Consider the following 16028-nt stretch of genomic DNA (forward strand, 5'->3'; position numbering starts at 1 on the left):
TGTAATACCAGACCGACTCGACTTACTCTTTATACCCGCACTCAACACTTTGTAGATGGAATGTAACCGGAGTTCAGCTACTAATTAGTAATCAGTTTCACTAGCTGATGAATTGGAGGTCATACAGGCACGTCCGTAAGCGAACGTAAAAGTCGAAATGATAGCTCGCGTATCTAGGCTACTTACCAGTTACAAACTACTCAACAGGGCCATAGAGGAGATGGGATGAGAACAAGAAGTTGTGGATCGAACTGATCGTTAGACAATTAACTCGTGCACCTATCCGTTTGCCTCATCAATCAGAGGAGAGAGAGAGAGATAATCTGGCTTTGATGCAGATGCAGAGGTACAAATGTCCATCCAGTGTATTAAATGCTCGACTGCCCATGCGGTGTTATCGGCAAGAGTGCAACTAACATATGGCTGGGTATCTGTCTCATATCATTTGACCTTACACCCGGTTAAGAGCGAACTATCCGATTATGCATGGGCGCCGTGCTTTAGAATATCTGGAGAGTACTCGAATTGGCAAAGATACGGGTTGTATCACAGAATAAGACTTTTTTTTGGGGGGGGGGAGGGAGTCGCTGATACTGGTGATAGATAAAAAAGGGAGAGCGGGTGTGTGTGTGTGTGTGTGTATGTGAGTGTGTGTGTGTGTGTGTGTGTGTATGTGAGTGTTTGTGTGTGCGCGTGCGTGTGCTTGTGAGTGTGTGCGAAAGAGAGGGAGAGAGGGAGAAGAAGATATATCAATCATAATCAAATTTTGTGTACTAGGCGTGAAAGGTATCAACTATTAGAGCTACTGTATATACCAACTAGATTATTTCGCCGGATATAGATCTCTCTATAAACCCGTCTCCTAATCTTCATCCTTGGTCTTGATGTCATAATTTGCCTCGCAGTTAGGGAAAACCATTATATTCCTTTCCAAAATGTGGGTACCAGTTCTTTTCGTGTTATTCAGGCGTGTTTTTAGGAGAGCAAAACAACTCCTGACTGTTTTTGCTATTTTTATTTTATTTTATTTTATTTTTTTTTTTTGGGGGGGAGGGGTGAAAATAGTTGTTGTTTTTTTTTTGTCAGAGCTCATTAACATGACAGCAAGGGGGCAACACCCATCTTTTGTTTGTAATGATTGAGATCGTGAATAATTCTTACAGGTAGAAGCCATCAAGGGCGAGGCTCTGTCTAGCAGCGGGTGAGGGTTAAAAGGTTAAACAGGGTTAAAGGTCACGTTAAGGTCATAGGATCAACCTGAAAATGACAATTCCTGAAGCAAACACACTACATCATTATATTCGTGGCATGCAAGCGGTATGGATTAACATAAACAATGTAGAAGACGATTGACGTGTAGTGAAATGAGTTTTTTATGGCCTAAGCGTGGGGTTTTAGCGGAGTAAACACTCCTAGGAATGAAATGGAAGAGTAAAGTAACGCACGATAAACAAACTAACCAACAGTGTTGAAGAAATTAAGTTTGAGCTCTCTACATTTCCCTTTAATCAAGCTTCCGGTCTATCATGGCCGTCATCAGGATCTACCAAAAGAACACATTACAATAATAATTGTCAAGATGGCATAATATGCCATGATGATGTGATAAGTGCAATATTATATGATTTAATCATAACATAATTCTTCTGAGATATAACCTTTGCACAATTAAGTCAATCAAATACTTCAAAACGAAAATTCAATATGATGATTGCAGTCATTACTCTGGATCCAGCTTTAGGGTGACTTTTCAATTTCAATTTCAATTTCAATTTATTTTCATATTTCTCGATGAAAAAATACATCAAATATAACAAAATTAAATGAAATACATGACACACATAGAATATTACAAATATATAAAACATAATAGTGGTCGATCTGTTAAGTTTGGAATCTGTGAATGAATGCTAAAGAAATTTGAAGGAACCTACTTAAAAGCGAGCTTGTTGAGCGTAGGTCCCAGTTAAAAACGAGTTTAAGATTGAGAAGGGGAGCACGGGTACAACAATGACCGGAACATAAGAGAAAAACAAAATAAAAAAGTACAATTATACAGTTATATAGCAAATTCTTCTCTAGTGCAGGTTAGGGGTCGGAAAAGCCACATGTTGTGTGGATTAGCGATGTCAGCAGTTAATGACCGATTGAATGTGATTAATTTTGATATACATTGTAGTTGAAAAAAAAATTTGGGGAGACACTCCTTAATATGACTTACGGACTAGAAGTTTTGGGGATGGTATACATACCATTCATTTATATACTATCTGTATTCCTGTTGCAAAAGAAGGTAAGTGCGTGCAATTTGCTTTCAAAGGACCGAGAGAGTATATTGGCCCTTGATTTCATTATTTACAAATCCTACATATTTATAGATTATACCAATTTGAAATTGGATCTGTAATGTTTGACCTAATCAGTCATAATTTGCAGCACGATGTGTCTGATTATTATTTAAAAGTTGAGCATGGCATGGTTATGATACAAGACTCTCTTCGCAAGTCATTAGGAACATATCTCTTCTTATAGAATGATATCTAAGTGTTCCCCAATAAAAACCCGTAAGATATAATCATATATTAACTTAACATCACTTCTGTGAATATCGCAAATAATTCATATAATTTGTATTGTTGAGAGGACTGACCTCGACAGAAGTCTGCTTGCTAGTGCTGGTTCTCTTCTACAAACTACAATGTTCTTTAACTTTTGTCTATTTCATGTTTGTTATTGATATGATTGTTTGTTGTTTGGTAAATAAATTTCATTGCCTTTAATAAAGTCATTGAAAGTAATTCTGAGCATATAGTGCTTCCCATAGGAAACAATGAATTTTTAAGGATCCCCCTGTTCATGCAAAAATCCGTCGTGTAATTCGGTAATACTAGAAATCAATTCGATTCGATTCTTCAAACAAAATAATGGAACAGAATACAGAAATCATTATATTACTACGTCCTTTGACCAAGACACTCTCAAGTAGCCCTATACTCTTTTGTACTCCCAACTGGAGGTTCCTATATTTTCAAGTCACTGGTGTTTGTGTAAATCTCAAAAATGCTCACAGGGGAACAGTGCTTCCAGTGAGGACGAGTGTCAACGAACAGTCTGGATTAAAGGCTATTATTGATAAGCTGAAAACACTATACCCGCAAAAAGCAGAAAGCTGAAGAAGAGAAAAAGAAAAGGTAGATACATGTACATGTAGTTTTATGAAAGGAAAGATTCGAGATTCGAGAATCGAGATCATGCATACGCACAACAAAGAAGATTTTAATAAGAGGCAATTCCAATTCTCACTAAAGGTATAGATGACGCATAGAATGAAAGAATATTAGTGTTACCCACGTCACCGAACAGCGATTATGACATCATAATCAACGTAGTCATGGCCGCCATGAAATGTGATATTCCCCTTGATCAAACCTTACTGGTACCGTACGCTTAAAATGCACCCTGAAACAAAGATGTCATTGGTGAGCTAGCAGTCACACGTGTGTGTGGTATACCAGCAGCACTGGATATGGGCTCGTTATATTATGATATTATGACCAGTGGAATAGCTGTGTATAACTCCGTCTTCATTTCTGTGGCAATGCAGTATTAACATAACTGTGATTGCACATCTGTATGATTATGATTACATCATATGATCAAGATGATAATAATGTTGACAATATTTTTAACTATACCATTACTAGTACGTACGTCTATTTCTACTTCTTGCACTACGACTACTACTTCTACTGCTGCTACAGTAATGATATATTGGTATAATATGAACTGGTCTTGATGGGGATACGACATTTATTGCCTGAATTAGAATATTGTATTGCCCGAGTCGAAGACGAGGGAAATACAATTCTAGTGAGTAAAAACGAGGTGAATACAAATTCGTAGAACCACAGCTCAGATGTCTGATATGGGTGATAATGATTTTTTTTTACAATACTTTTACATAAATTGATTCCACAGGGTTTTACCTATAAGAAATAGTAGGAAAATAAATTATAATTATTCAATTGAGCCTTTATTCAGCTGTGATTAGTTGATAATGAGCTGATAATGAGGTGACAGCAAAATCTTTATTATCGTCATGTAACGAAATAACATCTTAGCTCGCAATATAAACTAAAAGGATTTTAGGAAACGAAGTGCTTCGTAATTCTGGTTGTCCTCTAATAATGACATTTGTGTAGACTGCCTATTCATTCGTTTTATTCAATTCAATTCAATTCAAAGTTTATTTCATTTTTCGACAAAACATATGTTTCACTTCTTTTGGTAACAGGGAATGAGGTAAATAGAACATAGTGAAGTGAAAAGACTGTACAACACTTTACGTGTACCTATATAGCGTCTCCTTTGTTTAGCTGTCTAGAATGAACGTGAGATGATGAATAGGTCAGCTCCGTTTGTTGTAGTTGGGTGATGTGATCTTTGATCTCCGATCATCCCCGGCTCATGTTTAAAGGCGATGGCTAGTAACTGATCAGTGGGAAACAGTTGGAATGCTGGGGGATGATTGTTCCAATCCTTGTGGGATTCATTTAAGAGTATATTATATGTCTATTGTTGCGTGAAAATTGTTTGATTCAGAGTTAATGGTCTCATATTCAAGTAATGTGCAGTTTAATGTTTCCAGGTTAGCGTGCCTGGTCAGTGACGGGGCATTAAACTGCACATTACTTGAATATGAGACCATTCTGAAGCAAATAATTTTCTCACAACAATAGATATATAATGTACTTTTAAATGAATCCCACAAGAATGGGAACAATCATCCCCCAGCATTCCCACTGTTTCCCACTGATCAGTTACTAGCCATCCCCTTTAAAGGCTCAAGTTGACGCTTGTGAATAGGGTAAAGTCTATTTCATTTTCATTTATTTATAATTTGTTACAAAAATGCGAGTCCAAGTAAACATTTTATTACACGTAATTACACAAAACGACACTTGTAATCAAGGAAAGTACTGTGAACTAAAATACAATTTGATTACACGTAATTACACAAAATACAATTTGATTACACGTAATTACACAAAACGACACTTGTAATCAAGGAAAGTACTGTGAACTAAAATACAATAATATTATAGACATTGTGATTTTTATGACAAAGTAATACTTATAATATATCAATATATCGCTTATAATATCAAAATCGATGGAAATGAAAGGAACTGCTAAAAAGTAGAGCTTGAAATTTACAGTCTCCTCACAAATTGTTGATAATGATGATGATGATGATGGTGATGATGATGATGATGATAATAATAATTATAATAATGATAATAATAATAATGATAATAATAATAATAATAATAATAATAATAATAATAATAATAATAATAGTGACTACTTATATAGCTTATAGGTCCACCTTTCGGTGCTCATGGCGCTTCAACAAAACGTCTGCGCACAAAGAATTCATAAAATTTCTGTTATTTTTGCAACTACTATTGTATAACCTTTTCTCCACTTAAAAGCCACCATTGCTAGATTATTGGTCACATAATTAAAAAAAAAAAGGATGTTTAGGAAACAACTGAATACGAACGGCCAAAGTCCAAATTTGGCTATCATCTTTTGAGACCCCTTGCAAAGTATTGAAAATATAGCTATCCAATCAGTCAAATAACTTTTTAATATTTCAACTCATATTCATATAGCATTCAAATAACCGAAACACCAAAAATACTTGTAATACTATTTCATTTGCTCTTTTTATTTAACATTAATTTAATTCTCGCTAATGCACTTGAGTCTTTCTTACATTCAAATATTCAATGAATAGTAGGTCTTTATCTTTTGTTCTGTGTGAAAAAAAAGCAATGTATATCGTTCATACTTACATGTAGGTTAACGAGTCTTGAGCTGACGAAATCATCGATCTTACTTGCTTATGGTTAAAGTAATATAACTCTTATGATAGAACATTACTGCGAAACTTAAAATCCCCGCACTTTTATATTTTGTTCCTATAGATTAATGAAACCTTTACAACTCCGATTGTAAACTTTCCCTGAAACGATAAAGCTAAATCGAATCTGCACTTTAAAAGAGCTATGTTCAAGAAAATAAAAAACCCAAACAAAGGCTGTAAATTCCATAGGGAAGCAGCGAGTATGGACCATGCCCATCAGCAAACACTCACTCTTGCTCTTCACGGATCACGTGATATCGCTGCAAACATTGACATGGCACTCCTTAAATTAGAAAATAAAACAAAACATACAGCCCGCTACGCTTTCTGACGTACATCACACCGTGAAATAAATGACTGGGATGAATAATCAGGTTACTTTCCCTATGTATTTAGATGTTCATGGGAATACACAGATTAATAGATTGATAAATGAATAGATAATAACATTATCATTATTGCTATCATTATTATAATCATAGTCTGGTGAATTTGTTGAAAACTCTGAGACATTGATATTTAAAGCAATATCGTCTGTATAAAGACATTTTGGATCTTACTAAAACATACCGATAAACCATCAGACCAGGTACTAGTAGTTCCAGGCTTACCAATTCGGTTACCTCCGCTGATAAGGACTAATTGCTTTGCTAGCATTTTTTGTTTTGTTTTGTTTGGTCTGTTTGGTTTACTTTGTTCAATGTTCAATGTTCAACTTTATTTTCAGCTCTATTACCTATTACCTATTATTACCTCTATTTTCAGCTCTTTCAGCTCTATTACCCGAAAATAATGCACGTATTTGATGAATGTTCTAGGTGTACATTACATGCCGTTTGTTGATGGCCAAAGGAGTCGATGATTAGGTTTTGATGGTTATGATCCAGATCCAGGACAGTTCTATGGCACAATACTCATCCAGTGACCCTGTTGCCTAGGCCGGCAAAAAGAGAAAGAAATTGTTCTGAAACTGTGTCAGGCATGTAATTATACGACCCGGTACGTCCTAAGACATCTAGTAAAACAAGTAGTAAATGAAACTGTAAACTTCTATCAGTTTCATTCTTTTTTTTCCTGCTAGGTTTATTCGGCGTTTTCTCCCTTGGATCGTGGATTTTGGCCAAGATTCAATGTCTTCACAAAAATAACCTTTCTCGCTAAATTTGCATGGGATGTCTTGCTTGTGGTTCTTCAAAGAGGTGTATGAACAGCGAATTTCTTGACTAAGGAGGCCTACGTCTAGAGGAATTCAACGTTCGTCAACCATTTTAAGTTTCCGACAGCGTTCATTACCTAATATAAAGGCAAGAAAAATACATCTATATAGTATAATGGATCACAAGAATCTGTTTTATTCGCAGTCGAAAGTACAACCCTCAACATTCTTGCTACCCAACGTACAACCACGTGTCCCCGGATGTTCCTGTCGTTTCGTTGCAGCTTAACTCTTTCCTTTTCATTTTTCATCTGTACAAGACTATCATAATGGTTGGTTAACCCCAATTTCAGCTACACCATTAAAGTGCTGCATGGTCTTCCAAATGGGGACCAATGATTTTTCATTGTGTGAATCGTGTGCTGCGTTTTTCACTTTCTCATCAATTAAATGACAAGAGTAATAGGAGCAATCATACGATCACGTAAAATGGCAGATTTCAAAAATGTGAATAGATTTTTACCCAAAATTTGCTCTCGGCCCAGGTGTATAACTGGGTATCTGGCAACGCTACGGTGATAAACATAACAGGGCCCTCTGGTAGAGCAGAACCTTTTTAGAGAATACCATAAAATGTATCATTTTATTGGTATTTTTATTCGTATTAATGATGATGACAATGATAATGATAATGACAATAATAATCACTATGATGATAATAATAATAATTATCATTATCATCATCATTATTATCACTATTATCACTATTATTTCGCACTTTAAGCAAAGTTATACATGTACTTCATTTCGATCACTTCTGTTTCTTTTTTACTACAATGTATAATTACTATAAGGTTCTCAATTGTTGTACATTCTTTTTGATACATAGTGTTCTGTTTACCTTATTCTCTGTTGTCAAAAGAAGTGTAACTTATATGTTTTGTCGAAAAATGAAATAAACTTTGATTGAATTGAATTGAATTATTATTATTATTATTATTATTATTATCACTATTATTATTAATACCATCATCATTATCATCATCATCAGTATTACCATTATTACCATTCCAGTGGCGGATCCAGAGGGGGGCGCAACCGGCGCACGCCCCCCCCCTTTAATTTTCGTTAAAAACAAAGAAAATAAAAAGAAAAAAAATGAAATGAAACCCGGAAGTGGCACCAGAAATATTAGTCAAGCCCCCCCCCCCCCCCCTTTACAGAATTCCTGGATCCGCCCCTGAATTACTACTAGTATCATTAAAAGAATCGGAGGGCTCTTTGCACACTTTCAACAAAAATGACTGTATACAGAGTTATTATTCCGTAGCGATGACGGATCGATCCAGCGAGTCTCTCACGTGACGACCGGTGAACCTTCCCTTGATGAACTATAGAAGACAAAACAAGTTGGGACCTAAGGACACGTGCTGATCGTGTAATGGCCGGATACACTTTGTAATAATACTATAATAGCCTGTCCTGCAGTCGACCTGCTACAGCTGATTTTTTTCTTTCTTTCGCAATATTATCAATCATGACTGTGTGAGCGCAAAAGGAAATGACTCCCCTGTCTTATAAAATCTATGGTTTTGATATTGGAAGCTGCTTTCATTTTTATATAAACAACCAATGCAGCAATCTGCAATAATCACTGAGAGAAGTATTCATATGCATAACATATTATGCCTTTCTTTCCAAATGTGTGCAATTCTGTGCAAAATTAATTTCTCCGACTTCACAATAAAAGATAAATGATATAGACCTTTATTATGTATGATAGCATTCGACAATACGAATGACAATCAATGGCAATATTCACGAGTGCACGTCACGAGACCGAGACTCACGAATCATACAGCTTTCGAGCTCGACACTACGCAAAGAAGGCCCACGGGTCCGTCACTTGGCGAAAAAAAAATGTCTCTCTCAAGGGCCTTGTTTGCCTATAGTGTCGGACTGATGTGCCTTTTTTTTTTGTTTGGGCCTGGTGTTGGACTCATGGGCCGTATTTGCATACTGTCGGACTCATTTATTTACCTAAGGAGCTCCTGGGCCGTATGACCCGTAGGTGCCTGGCTCGTGGGAGGACAATCTGCAAGGGTTGCGTTCCCAGGTCATGGGGGCAATTTGAGTTAGCTATATTCCAAAACATTGCAACTGGCATATAGATTGTCGAACAACATAGCAGCAGCAGCAACAGCAGAAGATCATCGACAATCGACGGAAATTGTAAAATGTCTTACACATCTTTCCTCTTCTACTTACAGTTTACATAGTTTGAGCTAAAGTTTCATACATGATATCCTAAAGCTGGTCAAAAACAAAGACATTAAAGTGTGAGTGTAGAACAAAAACAAAACAAACAAAGTATGTCGTGATGGTTTGCAGGATGGCTTGTAAGAGCGAGTTACATTTTAAAGGCATAATTTACCATTTGCAGATGAAATAAAAACCCATGCATTAATGATTCAAAATAGTTCTAAACTGTGAGTTAGGGATAGAAACAATCAATGTATTTGAAATAGTATAATCAATATTAAGTATTGTTAAATACACAAAATGTGAACAACGATTATAATAAAAATGTTCCAGACTAAACCGTTCTATACAGTTACTGTTTATCGAAAAACATAGTGATATCTCCTTATATTTTAAGTTCTATTTCATTCTTTTTATTTTCATGTGGTCGGATGTTATATGATACAACTGACCTACAAATATGCATCAAATGTAATATATCGTACATTTTTTAAATTACCTCTCATGACAATCTGGCTGCAGATATGTTGTATATTCTTATCCCAACCAAAATATACATCGCTGGAATGGGCGTCGATAGGCAAGCGCTTCGGTTCTGCACAATCACGCACAAGATGTTCCACTAGATTTCCTCTGATATCCGGGAGCCGTTTACATGATCGGAAATAGTCCTATTAGGGAGCAGAAGCCCAAGGTCAAGTGATCACGTGATAAACATTCGAATCAAGGGACTTTAGAGCTTATAATTGCTTCAAGCCTTCAAGATTAAAGAACATCTTTCATTTTTCATTTCATGGTTTCATTCCATATATGGATATTAAAAATAATTTTATACCTGAATTGCAACTCTGTTTTGATTGTCTACTTAATGTCTCAATATTTATAATATGCATATCGATAATTTTATTGTATAATAAATCGTACAACTAATATCATTAGTTGTATTGTTTCCATAGTCACATTCCGTTTTCTTACTTTTGTTACAATGTATTCACCTATTACGACAAGACTCGTAGAGTGTATCCCTTTGGCACATATTTGTACTTCCAATCGCTTTCATCTGTACAGGATTACGTTTATAAACGTATATGCTTTGCATATGAATTCACCGACGCATTATTTCACACGCCGGTAATCTATTCCATCACACTGTAATCACATGTGTTCGATTGGAATCGAAGTGAAATTGAAATAAATTTTATTCTACATCCGTTCGTCACACAAGTTTGCTCTATCATTTAAAGTATGCCATTAACGTGTTATCAGATCATATTATTGACTATCAAGAAATGGGGGGGGGGGGGAATTGTGAAATGAAAATCAAATCGACTGCTTTCCCCCTGCCCCTGCCCCTGCCCCCACCCCCATTTCCTCGACTTTTCTGATACTGGGATACACGATCGAGACCTTAATCCAATGTAATCGGAAGCAGTTCGTGCGGAGGTGGGCATTCGGCCTATTTGGCTTTGTCCCATCACTGTAAACGACGGAACTTGGTTTCCTATTTTTCCCCCAAGAAAGGATATGATTTGCAATTTCAACAAACGTTGCATCTGAATTTCGTTTATATGATATTCGTCCATTGTATTCTACCGACTTTGTAAAAGTGTGGAAAATGTAAAAAATATGAATAGTGTGACAATGTCATGGTTACACCGAAGAGCAAAAGGGCAACGAGCATACCATATAGCTTCCCTGTCTTGCATTTATCGCACGTTTTGTTTTACTTTATGTCAATCCATGTGTTCTCGGCTCTTAGATTGACTAATAATCGCTGTCTTCCTATACAATATAATCTGTGATATGTGATCGTGTTTGTTGAGTTTTATATTTTGGGGCTTGGGTGGGGAACAGAGACTGCAATACGAAATGGATATGTAAACTTATCGTGCTTTTTTGCCATGGAATATAAGAAAAACCCAAGAAATACCGTATCCGATCATAAAAACAAACAAACAAACTAACTAACCCACAAACAAACAAGCAAACAGAAACTTATTCATGATTGTGCGAGTCGCTATTCAAGAGGGTTATGATGTAGACGAAGAATTGAATCTAGAATGCGGTATTACTCTGAGTTTTTCTGACGATATTTCGGGTGGCGTTTGGTACAGTTGCATGTAAGGACATTTTCACCTATGTACCGCGATGTTGCCACTGGCTGTGCATAAATGGATGGCTGTATCTACGAAGAGTACCTCCTACAATATACTAGATATCATGCACCCTCCTATATGTTACCGTTACTGAGTATTATGTGTTACCGCTATACTGAGTATACTAATATGTACCACCATTACGCTGAGAGCTGGCTACAAGATTTATTTTTTTTCTTTATCCATGCAATGAATCCATGTATCTGTGACAGTCAAAGTGCCAAAGTGGCTATCAAGGCACAATAAAAACTGTCATCACAATGTAACTGCGACAGTCATTTAAAGTGGTAATAAAAAGACAATATAACTGTACGTGTCATTAGTCTATCAGAACGAAGTGACCTCTGTCTTAAATGGAATCTATAGGTATAAAAATCCCGGAAACTATTAAAACCACTCTTTCCCTTACTATTGCGCCATAATCTTTCTCTGATTTGTGAAACTTTCGATTACAAATTCGAGGCAAGAAAACAATACTGTACACCGTATATCTTCAGTATTAGAATGATGTACAGTTTGCAGGTCACCTGTAGCCTTAGAACAAAGATTCATGACTGCGGATTACTCGTGATTCGAAAGCGTGCAAAAACGAGAAAATCGGCTTTAGTTGATGCCACTAATTTCCTCATTCTGTCTGCCCCTCCCCCAGCAAAATTAATCTCAAATGAATTCCTTGAGTGGGGCGGAATGAAAACCTAAACCTCATGGTTTCGTCAATTTCTCCGTAAAACTCTTGCTCTCAAAACTTCGCATGCAGTACTTGAGCTGAAACTTCGATTCGATTAACCCTTGTACAGCGTTTTGTTGTTGTTGTTTTTTTAACTTCCGCGTTCACACGTACGTACGGTAGTAGGCTCAAGAAGTATAAGAATTATAAGGATTTCCTGATTCGACATTACATCGCAGAAAGAGAATCTGACTTTGAATAATCACTCAGAAGCCTCACAGAAGGGACGCAAAAGTCTAGGAACTACTTGTCTCTAAAAAAAGGAAATATTCTTCCTTGGGCTCAGTGATAGCTGTGCTATCATGTTATGACTCCAGTGTGTTCTTGCCCTTGCTTTAGCAAGCATTGTCACGAACAGTCAATACATGGAATACACGTGGAAAAGAATGTTATGTTTTCCAATAGTATGTGATGACGCATTTTATCACAGAAACTCTTTCCAGCCCCTGTTTTATTTCATTTGCCTGTAGTCCAATTTGATATATGACAAAGAATATATTCAACTTTGATTGCAGATATCCGTCATGCTTTGATATAAACAGACAAAGAGTTTTGAGGAATCAGGAATTCATTTCACACATATCTATGCATGGCATACACATGTTCATGTTCAGGTGTGTGTGTGTGTGTGTGTGTGTGTGTGTGTGTGTGTGTGTTGGGGGTATGTGTTGTGTATGGCAGCACTGGGATGAATGTGTGTTTGTAATGATCATTTCCTTGTAATTTCCGATTTACGAAGAATTCCACTGCGGACAATAAAGTAATTAACTAATCAATCAAATCGATCAATTAATAAAAGGACGTGCACCTGTGTGCTAAGTTTAATAGTCGGGTGTTTATTCATCATGGGCTTTGATACCTAAAAACGGATGGTTTGATCATATACAAAATGCACACACACACACACACACACACACACGCACACAGACACACAGACACACACACACACCCTATTAAACACACTGAGACTAGCTGAGTTTTACTGGGAAACGAACAAATTATTGATTCAAGTCATGCAAATAAAGGCAAAATGTCGAAGTGGACCGAATGGCTGTAGTGGTAAAATTATGATACACACCCTAATAATGTGAGGAAACGACTTTTTGGCGCTTGGTTTAGTAGCGTAATGGTAATCTCCGATTTTGTCCTTACTTTGCGTAATACTACCGGTATTCTTATATCATAGGCTATACGCCTGTAAAGGTAGAGTATTAGGCCTATACATGTACACGTAGTGGAACCCTGGAGGTGCTATATGGGGTGAAGCCGTTCCTATATGTTTGTGCTACATCACTGTATAGGCCTTCTACACATAAGATGATGCAAGAACACATCATAGAGTGTGAGATCAAGACCGCCTCTACAGACTGCACCATACCAAGCCGCATGCAAGCATTAGACCTGGATATATTTGTACGATATAAACATTAAAAAGTAATGTATGAATGGACTGTGGCCAATGCAACTCATGCCCACTAATTGCCAACGCTTTAGTGTACTAAAGTGGAAGACGGCTTGCTCGGAAATCATAATTGATATCCATACAGCTAGCGTTCACCGACACACCGCTATGCGTTCTCCTCCCACTTATGTTTACAACCCCAGCCGTGCATCGATACACCAGCTCAGACTGCTTTCCGCTTCAACTCATGTTTCACAGCGGCTTTCCATCAGCAATCAATACACGCGCTGCAGAACCACAGAATTACTATCAACAGTCAATTTTATCATGGACTTATTCCAAGAAAACGACAACTTACTTAACAAAAATAACAAAAAGCACACGCACACACAAAACAAAAATGTAAAAACAAAAATGATCTCGAATCACTGTCATGATAAGAGAAAACACGGGAAGGCACTGGCAATAAGACTGTACTCATTTTCTGACAGACAATTTATACTTGCTTACAGGATGATATACACCCTCTCTGTCTCAATTTTCCGTCTTAAATCATTCTACAGTCTGAGTTAGTAATAAAAGAATTGGACGGCTAACCCCCCCCCCCCCAAAAAAAAAAGAAATAACTATTTTACTCAGATCTAAACGCACAACTTTCGCCAGCCTCGCTACGTATTATGATCAACAATGCTTAATATAACCAGGGAGGTGGCTCCCCTGATATAACCAGTATCTTAAGTCTGCGCGCCGAAACATATAACTGACGGCACTTGACCGAAAATCAAGCAAGCATGAATATTGTTATATCCCCAACTGCAACGACCATAATCTATTGTTCTTCTAATACTCTCTAATGAACCTTAAGCGGAATTGAAGCTTGGTGAATAGTATTTGCCCGCCACCAGTCATGTTGTTGAACCTTCCCAGCCACAGTTTACTTTTTATTTTCCTTGGAAACCATAAACTTTTGAGTTGAAAGTTGCCAAGGTTGAATGTCGATCATAAAGTGATGGCAGAATGTGAAGTTCAGCTCCCGGACGCTATATGATTACTCAATAGTGAGAACTCGATCTTCATCATTAAATCGGATGAGAGAGAACTATAACCATGACTTACCACGCAACAAAGGAGTTGTCGGAGATAATAGGATGTCTGTATTCCTTTAAATCCAACGACTATAAACAAATGAAAGCATATCAACTCGGCGCAGGACTATCTACATCTCTTGGTCCCCCGTGTATGGGATGCGAGAGCCACTGTTCATCCTCCCTGTGCGTCAAGGCTATTATACTCGTCTGTTACTAGGGGAGAGTCATACGGTGCTTGAGCTATTATCGCTGAATCATGCGGTTATTCTCATGGTTGCTTCAGTGCCAAGTGCAGTTGTAATGAAACACCACTAGAACTCGGCCTCAGCGCCGCACGCGGTACATTGTGCATAATTATGGCACATACCACCGCTTCCGGCGAGAACCGTGGAGACGCGCTCAAGTGATATGACGTTCTCTCCGCTGACGGAGGTGCGTTAACTTCCACAGTAAACTTGTTTCATACCCACACGCAATTGATTCTTGTTCTGGTGTTTCCTCTTCATCCTCTTTGAGAGCAAGATTGATTGGAAACGGTTGTGAGAAGGCTTCGAAGGAATAGAGAAGAATGGAATAGTTATATGACTTTTTCACGCTAGTAGACAACCAAACATGGGGTACCCATTCGTCAGCATTCCAGCTACTATTAATAGGTTCTCAATAGACATGACATTTTACGGTCATGCCATTTTATTTTTCTTTTGTTTATTTTCACTGATCCGTGCCATTCGTTCCATCGAGTTCATGTTTACATAAATGTTTCTCAGATGCTATAAGTCTCCTTGGGTTCTTTATCATTAACATCAAAACCTGTCATAGTTATCATAATCATAATATTCCAGCACATAATATCATAATTTCATGCTGTAATCATATTCAACAATGAATGAGACCCGTTTAAAATCCTCGTAGTATAATTCAGCGTATACAGTAGGGCTACCTTTATTTCAGCAACCCCCCCACCCCCCCCCAAAAAAGAAGGAAAATAAGTAGAGAAAAGAAAAACTGAGTAATAATATAATGTGACGTGACTTTATAGGTCATCCTGTATAATTTTCTGTTTCATCTGTACAACCATAAAATATCGGTGAGTATATAACCGAGTTTTGACGCCAGCATATGAACCGTTGAAGCACAAAGAATCTCAAATTATAGACTTTGAAGTAAGCTAACAAACAAACAAACAAACAAACAAACAAACAAACAAACAAGCAATCAATCAATCAAACAAACAAACAAACGAACGAACAATCAAACAAACTAATACAAAAACTAATAAACTCTTAAAGAATAAGTGAGAAGCAA

At 37.0% G+C, this 16028-nt stretch overlaps 1 protein-coding gene across 1 annotated transcript in view; it reads right to left on the bottom strand.

Annotated features, from left to right (window-relative positions):
- The window catches only part of LOC139740395 (ATP-binding cassette sub-family C member 5-like), a 50054-nt gene extending 34985 nt beyond the window's left edge, over window positions 1–15069 (bottom strand). Inside the window, exon 1 of the mRNA XM_071650987.1 lies at window positions 14752–15069. The gene's annotated coding sequence lies outside the window, so the exon portion shown is untranslated. The remainder of the gene's footprint in view (window positions 1–14751) is intronic.
- Window positions 15070–16028: the final 959 nt, after the last annotated feature.

This window comes from Diadema antillarum, unplaced genomic scaffold (assembly GCF_040938485.1).
Source record: "Diadema antillarum isolate AM-2024a unplaced genomic scaffold, OU_Dant_1.0 seq00000853_RagTag, whole genome shotgun sequence".
NCBI lineage: Eukaryota > Metazoa > Echinodermata > Echinoidea > Diadematoida > Diadematidae > Diadema > Diadema antillarum.